Source organism: Cebus imitator, unplaced genomic scaffold (assembly GCF_001604975.1).
Source record: "Cebus imitator isolate Cc_AM_T3 unplaced genomic scaffold, Cebus_imitator-1.0 Scaffold1090, whole genome shotgun sequence".
In the NCBI taxonomy this organism is placed as follows: domain Eukaryota; kingdom Metazoa; phylum Chordata; class Mammalia; order Primates; family Cebidae; genus Cebus; species Cebus imitator.
This window is the reverse complement of record NW_016108405.1, coordinates 6,354-20,961: the sequence shown is the minus strand read 5'-3', so window position 1 is coordinate 20,961 and position 14,608 is coordinate 6,354. Positions and strand designations below refer to the sequence as shown.

At 40.5% G+C, this 14,608-nt stretch overlaps 1 long non-coding RNA gene across 1 annotated transcript in view; it reads right to left on the bottom strand.

The window, feature by feature from the left end:
• Nucleotides 1-10,775, bottom strand: part of LOC108298792 — a 28,056-nt gene extending 17,281 nt beyond the window's left edge. Inside the window, exon 1 of the long non-coding RNA XR_001822696.2 lies at nucleotides 9,922-10,775. This is a non-coding gene — a long non-coding RNA (uncharacterized LOC108298792). The remainder of the gene's footprint in view (nucleotides 1-9,921) is intronic.
• Between the last annotated feature and the right edge of the window lie 3,833 nt (nucleotides 10,776-14,608).

Here is a 14,608-nt window from a genome sequence, read left to right as displayed (position 1 = left end):
AGTGAACTATGGAGATCCAGAAGTGCGAGGACAGGAGTAGGACACGGGATAGAAAACTACATACTGGGTACAATGTACACGCCTCCCATGATGGGCACAGTAAACTCTCAAACTTCACCACTATACAATTTATCCATGTAACCAAAAACCAGTGGTAACCCAAAAGATATTAAAGTAAAAAAAATTAAAAATATGAGAGACTTATAAAAGAATGAGTGAACTGAGATGGTAGGAATGTAAACAAAGAATAAGTAGCAGGACATAAAATCCAGTAAAACTCCTTTAAAATTCCAGCACATAAAACAAAAATCCAGTGAAACTGAATTAACTTCCGTTATATAGCTTAACATATTTTACCAGAATTTGGCTCCATAATTGTAGGTTGTTAGGAGGTAAGGTATGTCATTTGATGTGACTTACGTTACACTCAAATCCAAGTACTAATGTCTGTTTCAAAAGGAAATTCTACTGAAACAGTATAAAATGAGCCAGTCTGGCAGGCAGAGGTTGGGTGGGAAAATTGAGAGGGTAAGGGATTCCCACTCTATTAAACAGCCTGAGTCATATGCAGATGCCTAATAAACCTCTTTCAATTATGGTAATAATGAGCTATTCATCTGAAGAAAAAGAACAAGCTCAACTCTCACCCTGAGATTCCATTTTTGGAAATGATTATATGAAGATGAAATATTGTTCCTGAAATGATGGACTAAAATATCATCTGTAAAAATGATTTTGGCCTATTTTGGATAGACGCTGTTACTCAGAAGGCATACACAATTAAATCTCCCAAGTAGATTGGTATGTTTTCCTTCTCTTCTAGGGAATTTAAGAGTTTATATCTGTACATAAATTAGTTTTAGCTTTGGCATGTGAAAAAAACTTTGAGTCCCATTTAGTTAACTCCTCTGTGCTATCTGCAGATCTGGGCCATTTGGAGGCATCTGTACTAGGGAGGGGAAATACACACCAACAAATGGACAAGAATGGTAACTGACATAGTTTCCAGCATTAAGCTCATTAAAAAAAAAAAACAAACAGAATTTTTTCTAAGACTGTTAACACAAATGGGAAATCAAATTATTTTATTTATTTATTTATTTATGAGACAGAGTTTTGCTCTTGTTGCCCAGTCTGGAGTGCAAGGCATGATCACAGCTCACTGCAACTTCTGCCTTCTAACTTCAAGCAATTCTCCTGTCTTAGCCTCCTGAGAGTAGCTAGGATTACAGGCCCCAGCAACCAGGTCCCGCTAATTTTTTGTATTTTTAGTAGACACAGGGTTTCGCCATGTTGGCCAGGCTGGTCTCAAACTCCTGACCTCAGGTGATCCACCTGCTTTGGCCTCCCAAAGTGTTGGGATTATAGGCGTGAGCCACTGCACTTGGCTTATTTTATTTATTTTTTAGAGACAGGATCTTATTCTGTTACCCAGTCTGGAGTGCAGTAGCATGATCATGGCTCACTGCAGCCTCAAACTCCTAGGCTCAAGTGATCCTCCTGCCTTCGTAGCTGGTACTACAGGCATGTGCAACCATGCCCAGCTAAAATTTTTAATTTCTTGGTGTGTCCTAAAACCCAGAGGATGATTGTTGATCACAGACTCTTCAGCAGAGAATGTAAGATGAACTTACAGATGACCCGAATTAGGATTACACACCATAAAATCATGTATCTCATAGATAGTAAACTTTAAATTTTAACTAAAACACTTGTGTAATTAACCACTATTTTTGTTTTTTGTGGTAGGGAGTGAAGAGAGACTGAAAATGGTTGAAGAAATTGGTATAAAAAACATAGCAAAACAAAACAAATCTCTGTGGAAGTCTTCTGCAGGAGAGGCAAGAATAAAATCAAAGACTTTGTCCCTAATATATAATCTCATGTTGCTAGCTGAGGTTTTCTTGGTGGTACACTGAAACAACAAATGTTAGCTCAAAAGTAATTGACTCTCACCCCAGTGTTCTAAACTGTGCCACTCTGTGGGTACAAATAATGTCCCATTATCATTCTTACTGGCATTTGGTCAGCCTGCTTGTGGAGGAGTCAGCTACCTTACCGGACCACTCCCAGGTTTTAGGTCCTCTTATCAGATACCCTGATAAGGTGTCTGTTGGCAAACCTCAGGTCCTGGGGCTGCTGCTTCTGAAGGAGCACTGTTCTGTCCAGCAGCTGCAAAACCCCAGGGGCCCCACAGACTATGCAGGACATTCTTCATGGATCCAGAGCGAGGCTGGGTTCAGAACACAGGGAGACCAAAGCTCCTTTCTCCAAAGGGAATACACACTGAAGCCCTTTCCATTTTTGTGTCTCCTGCCACCCCACGCAGATACCCACATATGTGTAGCTTCCGTCTCACAGGTCTTCTCTCCCCTTGCAAATGTCTTCTGTAGGTAGATTCCTGGGGAAGTCCACCCCTTCTGTGCACTGGCTTTGTCCTCTGGGAGCACTCTACCAGGCCTGCAAGATTCTCTATTAGACTTTTTAAGGGTCACAGAAGTGAGTCCAGCAAGTTAAGATTGGAGGTGACATCTGTACAAATCATTAGAACCCAGGGTTGAAAGTGATGTGACTGCCACCCCCAACACTGCCAGCTGTGTATTGTGTTCTGATCCCCTCCCCCTGAAATGCTCCATCCTGCTGCTTTCTGTTTTCTGCTAGCAAACTTCATTCTTCCTTCGAGGCTCTGCACAGGTAAGCTCAAGGGTTACCCTGCTTTTTGAAATCTTCTTGACTCTAATGTTTTTGCTGCACTGTATCACACTTCCATTACTATAATTATTTTTTCAACACTGACTTTAAAAAAAAAAGTGTAAGTGACATAACACAAACTGCACATATGTAAAATACACAATTTGATAGCAAGTCTCACATGAGGAAGGCTACTATTATTACCTTCTTGACCCAAGGATGGCTCTGTAACACCTATTCATTAAAGAAAAATTAGCAAAACAGGAAAGTGTAAAAAAGTTGTCTGTCACCCCATATCAGGACATTTTCAATGTTAATCTGCTGCTTTCGATTTATTAGCATTGTTCAACAAATGTGTGTTATTCTGGAGGTCAGGTGCATAGAGGGAAAGCCACTCCCTGATACCTGGAAGAATACCTACACATGGGAATTAATTCTCCATCTTTAAATCCTAAAGTCCCAAAACCGAAGCTATTTTTTGGTACATGGGAATCCTAAAACTCCTTTAAATACGGTATTTAGCTGTGAAGAAAAGTTTATACAAATCATCTTGCTGAAGACATAAATAATCAGGTATACTGGCATCTGAGAAAGCCCTTCAATGAAATACTAAATATCATATTTCATTAAATGTAACAGGCCATCCAAATCATATAAGGCTGCATTATCTCATGTACTACCAGTTGCTGCCAATTAATTGGAAGATGCCATCAACTGTAAAACAAATCCTGATTTTAGGGACCTTAAAATGTAAAAAAAAAATGCACCTTATGTCAGTGAAATACAGCAGTTCTTTAGCTATGTTTGTGAGGCAAGACAGTATACCATGAAGGCATTACTTAAAAAATGGCTTTGTGAAATCACCTGGGAATGACTCCACCCCTCACGCCTCTCCTTTTTACTCTATTAGTCCATTGCTGGAACTACAAAAGACAAGAAGTGGAAATATATCTCCTTATATTTTCAGACTCCCATGGAAAGCTAATTATGGTAGAAAAAATTAGCACCTGATTTAGTTGGGTCTCCCTTCACCCTCATTCTTAACTCTATAAAGCTCAAAACAGTTGAAATAATTTGATTTGCAATTAATTTAAATGCTTATTTTGAGGTAATGCTAAACATGGAGTTTTAGTGCACACAATTTTGCAGTAGTTTTTGAAGCACATGAGCAACCCAAAGAAGGAGATGTATAATAAACTTTCCAACTTCAAAGTACTTTCCCTTCACACTTGCTAGCTTTCCTTCCCATTCTGATGGGTAAAGAGAAAGGCAATAGGATTCTCAGTTCTGTGAAGATGCTAGAATTCTTCTGTATAATGCCTTAAAAATCAATCAGCAAGAACAGTTTCAGGGCCGGGTACGGTGGCTCACATCTGTAATCCCAGCACTTTGGGAAGCCGAGGCTGGCAGATCACTTGAAGTCAGGAATTTGAGACCCAGCCTGGCCAGCATGGTGAAACCCTGTCTCTATTAAAGATACAAAAATTAGCTGGGTGTGGTTGTAGGTGCCTGTAATCCCAGCTACTAGGGAGACTGAGGCACGAGAATTGCTTGAATCCAGGAGGCGGAGGTTGCAATGAACCAATATCGAACCAGTGCACTTTAGCCTGGGTAACAGAGCAAAACTTGGTTTCAAAAAAAAAAAGCTGTTTCAGGCCATGTCTGATCCTACCAGATACAGCACCCATGGCCATGTGAATGCTTGAGAAACGGCCTTAGCTACCCACCTTCCTGAAGGTGGAAAATGCCCTACATTTTGAGTTCTTTATTTGCATTTCAAAATGTATGAGATTGCTGCAGAAATGAAAGGGAAAAAGCAAAGAAAATACATTTTCTTCTCTCTTGGTTGAAATACTCGATAATGGCAGACAATTTAAAGGAGTCATGCATTCTTTTCTTTACCAAATTCAATTACTTTTGAGATTTGAAGAATGAGGCAGAAATGTCCGGTGGTGTTTGTCTAGGGAATTGTGACTCCAAATTAAGTCCACAGAGAATAGAAAATAGCCAAGATCATTATCAATTGACTTTATTATATATGATGTCCTTCAATACCCAGACAAAATGAGGAAATTCTCAGTTGTATTCATCTAATTAATTTAGTGGTACTGGTGACTCAGAACCCACAGTTAAATCAAGTTTCCTTGTGAGGTCAAATTGCCCCTTCAATTTTAATAAGGGCTTAATTCCATTGTTTATTAGTCATTTAGGAGATTTTGAACCTAAAATTCCAAAAACAGTTTTAGCTCCTACACACTAGAAATGATGATCATCTCGAACGTTAATTGTCTCATTAACGAATTGCAAGGCCCAGCTGTCAATACAAATTTGCTGAGATGGAGGTTAAAAGAGGTGCACTCTGTGAGAAAATTAGTAATACTCTTGGTTATAGGCAGAATAATGGCACCCCCAAAGATGTCTGTGCCCTAATTCCCAGAACCTGTGACTATGTTACCTTCATGGAAAGACACTTTGCAAATGTGATTAATGATTTGGAGGTGGGAGATCATCTGGGCAGGCCCAATATAATCACAAGGGTCTTTATAGGGAAAGAAGGAGGCAGGAGAGTTCAAGCAGATGTGGAAGGGTAAGAGGGAGGTGGAAGTCACAGTGATGTGAGTCATGAGCCATGGAACAGTGGCCGCCTCTAGATACTAGCAACAGCAAGAAAATAAATCTTTCCCTGGCACCTTCAGTATGATTGCAGCTCTGCTGATGCCTTGATTTTAGCTCAGTGACACAGATTTCAGACTTCTAACCACCAGAAATGTTAGATAATAAATGGGTGTTGTCTGAAGTCACTAAGTTTTCGGCAATTTGTTATAATAGAAATAGGAAACTCAAGCAGTCTTGCTTCATTGGTACAAGATACATTATCAGTATTCATAGTGAGTTTTTGAAAAAAGGCATTATTAAAATCCGCAGTGCTCCTACACTTTGTAAAGTCACTTATTCTTTCTTTCAAGGGCAAGGCGAAAAGATCTAGAAATGAAATAGCTCCATGCAAATCCTATAGTGGTCTTAAATAAGACACTTTTTTTTCATTTAAATTTGAAATTCTGTGCCCCACATGATAGATAATACAGGTATTGATCGACTTACGACCTATGCAACATACGACCATTCGACTTTAAGACCACAATCGCTAGCCATGACTGCTCCGCGTCTGGCAGCGCAAACGTTGCCCAGCTGGGCGTACGACAGTGCGGACCAGCTTCCGGCAGCACTACCATTTCCGCGTGCACCATTTCAACTGTACATATAGCCTGCTCAACTTACGACCAAATCGTGTTACGACCTGTCCGTGGTCCCGACCGTGGTTGTAAGTCAAGCACTAGCTGTAATGTATTTTTTTGAGTGAAAAATAAAATACTTCTTGTTTTCTGTCTTTTTTTTTTTTTTTTTTGAGACATAGTTTCACTCTTGTTGCCCAGGTTGGAGTATGGTGGCAGGAACTCAGCTCACTGCAACCTCTGCCTCCCAGGTTCAAGTCATCTTCCTACCTCAGCCTCCTGAGTAGCTAGTATTACAGGTGGGCAGCACCACACCCAGCTGATTTTTGTGTTTTTGGTAGAGATGAGGTTTCGCCATAGTGGCCAGGCTGGTTTCAGACTCCTGACCTCAGGTGATCTGCCCACCTTGGCCTCCCAAAGTGTTGGGATTATAGGCCTCAGCTAACACGCCCAGCCTGTTTTCCAACTTCAAAATACAAAATTTTAACTATAGTCATATTTCTGTGCATGGGATCTCCAGAACTTATTTATCTTGCATAAATAATGCTTTGTATCCTTTGACTAACACTCCCATTGTCCCCTCCCCCAGCCCCTGGCAACCGCCATTCTTCTCACCACTTCTGTGTGTCCATTTTAGAGTCTCCATATTGGTCATGACATACAGTATTTGTCTTTCTGTGTCTGGTTTAGTTCACTCAGTACAGTCTATGCTCATGTGTATGCTCTGTGTGTGTGTGTGTGTGTGTGTGTACATATATGTGTGTGAATGAAAATATATGGCGATCAGAAATGTGACTAGTTAACAAGAATGTATACTTGAAATTTGCTAAGAGGGTAGATCTTTAGAAATATGCTAGGAGGTAATGTTCTCATCACCATCAAAAGAAAAGAAAAGAAAAGAAAAAGAAAAGAAAAGAAAAGAAAAGAAAAGAAAATGGTACTATGTGAGGTTATTGAGATATTAATTAGCTTGATTGTGGTGATTATTTCACAATATCAAAAAATCAAGTTGTTTACCTTAAATATATAAATTTTTATTTGTCAGTTATATCTCAATAGAGCTAAAAAATGAAATTGTTGTACTAATTATTAAAAGTCTTAATTTTACCTCAGAAGTCAAGTTGTTACTTGCACTTAAGTATCTCTATGAAACAAAACAAAACAAACTGGTACAGTATTTTTGGAAAAGTCACAACAAACTGCTTTGGCATGTGCCCAGTTATATCAAAAGTTGTACTTATACCATGATACCTATTCATAACATAAATGTGTATGATTCTATTTTGGGTCTGCATTATTTTGGCTAGATTATGTGCAAAGATTGTAAGAATTGTGCATTTTATTATAAGGACGGCAGGATGCCGCTGGAAGTACATACTGAACAAACTACTCAGCTAAATTCCCCTGTACTGAATGAAAGGGCTAGAAGCCTAGGAACTTCACATGGGTTCTCGTGTGGATCCCACCAATGAGATGCCACATTTCATTCATTGTGGTGTTGCCTACAAAGCCTTAACTATTTACTGTCTGATCCTTCACAGAAAAAGCTTCTTGATCTCTGATTTAAACAATGAGTCCTTGGGAAAGAATTAGATAAACATGTCAAGAAACAGAATAGAGAGTCCTGAAACAAATCCAGGTATTTATGAGAAACTCAACTACTGACACTTCAAACCAGTGGTGGGAGAATGGGCTGTTACACTGATAGTATTATAAAAACTTACTGACCATTGAAAAGAAGGAAACTAGAATCCTACATCATGAATCTACAACTAAAAAAAAAGGATAAAAGAATTAGAATAAAATAGAGAACATTGTTAGAACGTTGGAGCAGGAAAGATCTTTGTTCTCTGACAGAAAAATTAAACACTTTGCTAGTATAAAAGGCAGATAAAAAGGTTTGCAAGAAAGTAATTGCATCATATATAATAGATAAATGAATAAGAGTTAAGGAGTTCCTACAAATCAGTTTTCAAAAAGTGGCAATGGGTAATGAAAAGGCAATTTGCAAAGGAAAAACAGTCAATGCTCAAGCTTAGAAGTAATTGGGAAAATGCAAATGAAAACAACAAGATATCAACTTTTCATTCATCATACATACACAGCGATAAAAAACCCAGATGATAATAACCATTGGCAAAGATATGTAAAAAGCACTATCTTGTCTTTTTTTTTTTTTTTTGAGACAGGGTCTTGCTCTGTCACCCAGGCTAGAGTGCAGTGGCGTGATCATAGCTCACTGAAGCCTCAACCTCCTGGGTTTAAGTGATCCTCTGGCTTCGGCTTCCCAAGTAGCTGGGACTACAGGCGTGCCACCATGCCTGGCTAATTTTTTCACGTTTTTGTTGAGACAGGGTCTCTCTATGTTGCCCACGCTGGTATTCAAATCCAGGCCTCAAGCAATCCTCGTGCCTTGGTCTCTCAAAATGCTAGGATTATAGGTGTGGGCCAACACACCTGGCCAAAAGTACTCTTGAAACACAGTCCAAAGTAACTGTGGCTTCTGATGCCCAGAGCCACAATTCCTACTTAAGGTATCCTTATGCCAATAGCAGGTACACAACGAGGCATTTGTTCTAACAGTGTTTGTAATAATAACAAGCCATCTCAGTGTTCACTGAAAGGAATTTGATTAAATGAATTATGGCAAATTCATACTACAAAATATTTTGCTGCTGTTTTGAAGAATGAAGAAAATCTCCATATATTCACTTGACAAGGTCTTCAGATACAATTTATTATGAGAACTAAAAATCAATTCTTAGAATGGAATTTATTTTTGTGATAATGGCAATGATCAATTCTTTTAATAATTCACATTAGAAAGTGGTGATATTGATATTAATTAATTTATTTATTTGTTTTGTTTTGTTTGAGACAGAATCTCCATCTATCTCCCAGGCTGGAGTGCAATGGTGCAATCTAGGCTCACTGCAACCTCTGCCTCTTGGGTTCAAGTGATTCACCTGACTCAGCCTCTCAAGTAACTGGGATTAAAGGCACACAGCACCATGCCTGGCTAATTTCGTATTTTTAGTAGAGATGGGGTTTCACCATGTTGGCCAGGCCAGTCTTGAACTCCTGGCCTCAACTGAGTCGCCTGCCTTGACCTCCCAAAGCGTTGGGATTACAGATGTAAGCCACCGTGCCCGACCAGGAAGCTGTGATATTGTTATTTAGCAATGATACATATTGTGAAAAAAATCAACTTTTGGAAAAAATACTTTTAGTAGTACAAAACTTAGGAATTGGAAAAATTGCACATGTATATATGTACCTATAAAGCACAGGGAACATGACTAAAATGGCACATACTTTAAACTCTTGATAGTAATCTCTGGGTAGGGAAATAATCTATGGCTTGGGGTGCCAGGGACGTTGAGATTTTGGTCTCTTTCCATTTGCATAATTTGATCCTTTATAATGAGTATGTAGTATGTGTCAGTTATTCAAATCAAAGAAAGACTATTTGACTCATGTATACAGTCATTTATTTTGTAGCCGATTTTTTGGTGTGCTTTTCCTTGGAAAATATAGCCATTTTTTTTAAGTCCTAGAAAATATCTTAGACTTTAAAAAAGCTATTCAGGGAAATTAAATACCACATGTCTTCAACTCTAAGACATTGATTTTAAGATACATCATTAATTTAATAACAGCTTTCCAGAAAAATCCAGGACATACAATTTTATACATCACATTGAATGTTTAAAATGATTATAAGATGCATTTCAACTTCACAAATGTTTTTTAGATAAAATGATAATTACAGTAAGTATCACATTTTGCAGAGAAGTGTAGGTAAGTAAGACTGGAGGCTTGGTTCTCTACGTTTGATAAATGAATACATATGTGCTTGCAAATGGTTAAGGAGCAGATTCAGGTGCCTCTGGCAGGAATATTTAGAGAAGAAAAGACAATCAAGGGTAAACCCACTGCCCACTAGAAATGCCTGCAGGAGTAAAGCATATTCCTCTTGAGGGATGCAAGATCTCACCTTATTTGGAAATGGAAATTTGGTTGGTTCCCCTTTGCCAGGTGCTTGAATAGCAGAAAGTGGTGGAAGCCAGGTCATCTCCTGAAGGATGGGATAAAAACAAATACTGTGATACAGACAGTAATCAGCGGTATGTAAAGCAGCTGTACAAACAGGCCTCCATAAGGTAGGAGAAGGGTAAGAAATGTACAAAAGCTGAAAGCATTTTTTTTAAAAGATGTGAAATCCACTTTTATGATTTATTTTCCTAATTTTAAATTCTTGATTCCCTGGCTGTCCCCATGCTCCCTTTATACCTTAAAAAGGTCTGCAAGGCTGTCCTCTTTTCACTTAATTTAAGGCCCTGAGCAAAGGGACAATATAGTAGCAAAAGTTCTATGGAAAATGCCACACAAAGGGGACTTGGACTTGATCCCATAAAATTCATAGGCTGTCTCCGAAGGAATGGATAAGGTACTTTTAACTTTAGGTATCTTTATTGGAGGAGTTATTTATACAATAAGAAATAAAGTATCAGTTCTCAATAAGGTCCACACATCACTTTGGTCTTCATAAAAAATGTCATTCATGGAGACTGAAAAAACAAATCACGCCTATGAAATACAGAGAGAGAATGGTGTCATTTCTTATAACACAGTATTAAGAACACAGTGTGAGCCTGACATGAAATAATTTTTCATACACTTTTTAACACACACTTTTTCTAAGCCTTGGGAGATGGAGAGAAGGGTAGTTTTATTCACTTCCAGTATTCACCTTCAGTCTCACCTCTGGAAGAGAGTTGCAATCAATAAATGATTATAGAATTATATTGATTTCTAATGACCAGGACGCCAACTTGGCATTTATGAATTGGATCCAAATCCCATTATTATTATTATTATTATTTGAAGATGAAGTCTCACTCTGTTGCCCAGGCTGGTGGACAAGTGGCGTGATCTTGGCTCACTACAACCTCTGCTGCCCAGGTTCAAGTGATTCTCTTGCCTCAGCCTCCTGGGTAGCTGGGATTACAGGTGTGAGCAACCACGCCTGGCTACTATAGTATTTTTAGTAGAGACAGGGTTTCACCATGTTGGCCAGGGTGGTCTTGAACTCCTGACCTTGGACAATCCGCCTGCCTCGGCCACCCAAAGTGCTGGGATTACAGGTGTGATCCACTGAGCCCGGCTGAACCCTATTTCTTGATTTGCCTGCACTTCCAAACCTAAGCAAGCACAGAAGCAGTGGTTGACACATTTTCAGAAATGTGAGAGATTCTCTCTCTTGAGCTGAGGACATTTCCTTACCTCCCTTTGGCAGTCGGGTGGGTGTTGAAAAGGGATTCCATCAGGCTTTTGGAATGAAAGGGCTCTTGGGAATGGTGGTGCCCCTTCTTTTCTTGGGTCATTCACCTTCCCCACCACCCCAGATGGTGCAGAACCCACACAGGAAGCCGTGGGAGGGCAAGTGTGTTCAAAGCCATGACCCCATATCACCTCTTCCAAGCCATGACACATGACACAGGCACTAGGTGGGTTGGGCACATACGCATTCCAGGTGTCCCTTCTCCATTCTGCCGTTACCAACGCTCCCCCAGGAAAGCAAAGGCGGATCCAGCGACCCTTTAAAATGTCCCTCTCTCCTCCCACCTCTGCCCTGCAAGTATCTGCTGCTGCCTTGGTCTCCCTTTGAGGAGGCTGGTAAGCAGGACTGTCAAGTTTGTGTCCACAGTGGCATTTTTGTCCATGGAGTCAGGGAACTATTCGTCATTCTCAGAGTTGGGCCACCTTGTCTAGGACCTGGTCAGCTCTTACCCATATTGTTGCTACCTGATTAAGAAAGCCATGAAGACACAAGTGGGTTTTCTACACCTTGGCTCTCCCATAGGGCCATCCCTCCTCTACAAGGTTTCCGATTTTCCTCTTCCATTTTCATTACTGGAGAGGAGATGTGTTTTTGCTACAAGTGGCCTCAACTCTTTTGCAGAGAAATTACTCATCAATTACAAACTATTGAACCAATTGTCTTTTTCCTCTTACGTTGACTCTCTGATGTGTCCCTGAGTCCATTTCACTGCTAATCAGCCACTCAATAGCTTCCTCCGCAATCACGCTTTGGCTTACACAGTTCACACCGTATGATCCTCAGGGGCCAAAATTGTGAAGTACCAACTAATTACTCATGATTAAATATCAGACTTGCACATACCACCCCGGTATGTCTATGTTAACACTGCATACAGACTCCCTCTGTGTAACAGAATGTCTCACATTTGTGTATTTTGTCTCTGACTGTTACTAAAACCCAAAGAGATGAATTATTATTTCAGCATGTCCTCCAGCAACTCAGGAATAAATAAAATGAAAAGTCCATAAAAAATGAGTAACAGTACTTTCAAAAGAACACTTCCTAGACAAACAGCTTCTTATAACTGACACTTTCAGGTTAAAATCTGTTTAATATACAGTTTGTCCGAGAGGAACAGCAGACAAACTTTGAGAGACCACTAAGCTGTGATTCTTAAGGATAGAAACCGTCCTCCTAATCTTTGTACCTTAATCGGGGTCTATCCCTGAGCACCCACTCATTTCCGCATGAACATTTCCTGAAAGCTCACCACTGGCAGGCACTGTGACTGTGTCTTATACACAATGCTCACTTCCTCCTAACTCTCTTCTCCCCTGGCTCCCAAGCTGTTCTGCTGGCCCAGCTCTGCTCTCGGAGATCTCATGCTCATTCTTTTTTGCTGAAGCTTCTTTTCTCTCACTGTTCCTTGGGTGTTTTGTGTTCAGCCTTCCTCTCACTACCTTTTTTTTCCCAGGCTGATCTTACTACTGTGGCTTTAAAAACCATCTAGCATGCTGGTGAAGTCTAAACGCACATCGAGGTCCAACATGCCCACTCTAGATGTCTCAACCTGGGTGTTCATGAGCGATTCAAACTCCCCATGTTCAAAACTACACTTCTCTACCATGCAAACTTTTCCTCTTCTTGTATTTCACATCCCATCAATGGCAGCAACATAAACTCTCCAAGTCAGCATACTTTGAGTTATCCCACATTCCTTCTCTTTCACTCCCTCCCTCATCATAACAAAAATTCTCATTTATTAAACATTTAAAATATATTATATATGATTTTAAATGCTTTACATGGTTTACTTAATTCTCATACCCACCCTGAAAGGTAGGATTTATTATTTTCTTATTTTAAGAGGAGGAAAGGAAATCACTAAAAGGTTAAGTGATTTGCTGAAGTTCACCCAGCAGCTGGACTTACCACATCCTGGGCTACCCTAAGTGGACCCAAGACCTTGTACATTCTAGCCATCTCCAGCCTCCCAAGCTGAGAGCCCCTGATTATACCACGCTTTTTGCACATGCTGGTAGCACCTCCCAACCTCCTATTGTTTGCTGGGTTGTTTACTCATCCATTGAGACCTAGCTCCATTTCCTCCTTTCCAAAGAAGCCTTCTTTGGTCAAACCAAGCCACTGTTGACTCAGCCTTCCTTTGTGCCACATTTCCCACTTACAGGTCTCTATTAGAACACTCGTCCCTTCTGTTGTGGTTACTTGTTTATACATCTGTGCCTCCCTTCTAACCTGTGATGAACCCCTCAAGGCTGTATAATTTTTGTCTGGTGGCCCAGCACCTAATACAGGGCCTGGAGCAGAATGGGTGCTCACTTTAACATTCCGCACTGAATCTCTGCAATGTGTGTCTACCTTTCACTCCTTTCTGTTACCTGATCTGCCATCCGAATCACACTTTCATTATCTTTAACCTGGGTACTCTAACAGTGTCCTGATTGGTTTGCTTTCTTCTGTTCGCAGTCCACCCTCCACACAGCTGCAAAATGAATTTTCCTAATTCAGAAAAATTTCACTGCTATAAAAATCTTCATATGAGGCCAGATGCAGTGGTTCATGCCTGTAATCCCAGCACTTTGGGAGGCCAGGGGCGGATAACCAGAGGTCAGAAGTTGGAAACCAGCCTGGTCAACATGGTGAAACCTTGTTTCTACTAAAAATACAAAATTAGCTGGGTGTGGTGAAACACTCCTGTAATCCCAGCTACTCAGGTGGCTGAGGTGGGAGAATTGCTTGAACCTGTGAGGCAGAGGTTGCAGTGAGCTGAGATTGTGCCACTGCACTCCAGGCTGGGTGACAGAGCCAGACTCCGTCTCAAAACAAAAACAAAAACAAAAACAAAACACCAAAAAACGAAAAATAACTTCATATGCATCATCACATCATAATGATGATGACGATGGCGATGGTGACTCTGAAGATGGTGATGCCTCCTGCTGCGTTTTAGTTTTCAAAATACTTCCCCATGCATTTACTCACTGATGCCCAACCTTTAAAACCACAATTACCACCTCCATATTACAGCAAGGAAGTTAAAGTTCAAAAAGGGCTGGGTGCAGTGGCTTACGCCTGTAATCCCAGCACTTTGGGAGGCCAAGGCGGGTGGATCACGAGGTCAAGAGATCGAGACTATCCTGGCCAACATGGTGAAACCCTGTCTCTACTAAAAATACAAAAAAATTAGCTGGGCATGGTGGCGCGCACCTGTAGTCCCAGCTAATCGGGAGGCTGAGGCAGGAGAATTGCTTGAACCTGGGAGGCGGAGGTTGCAGTGAGCCAAGGTTGCGCCACTGCACCCCAGCCTGGCGCCTGGTGACGTTGGGAGACTGTCTCA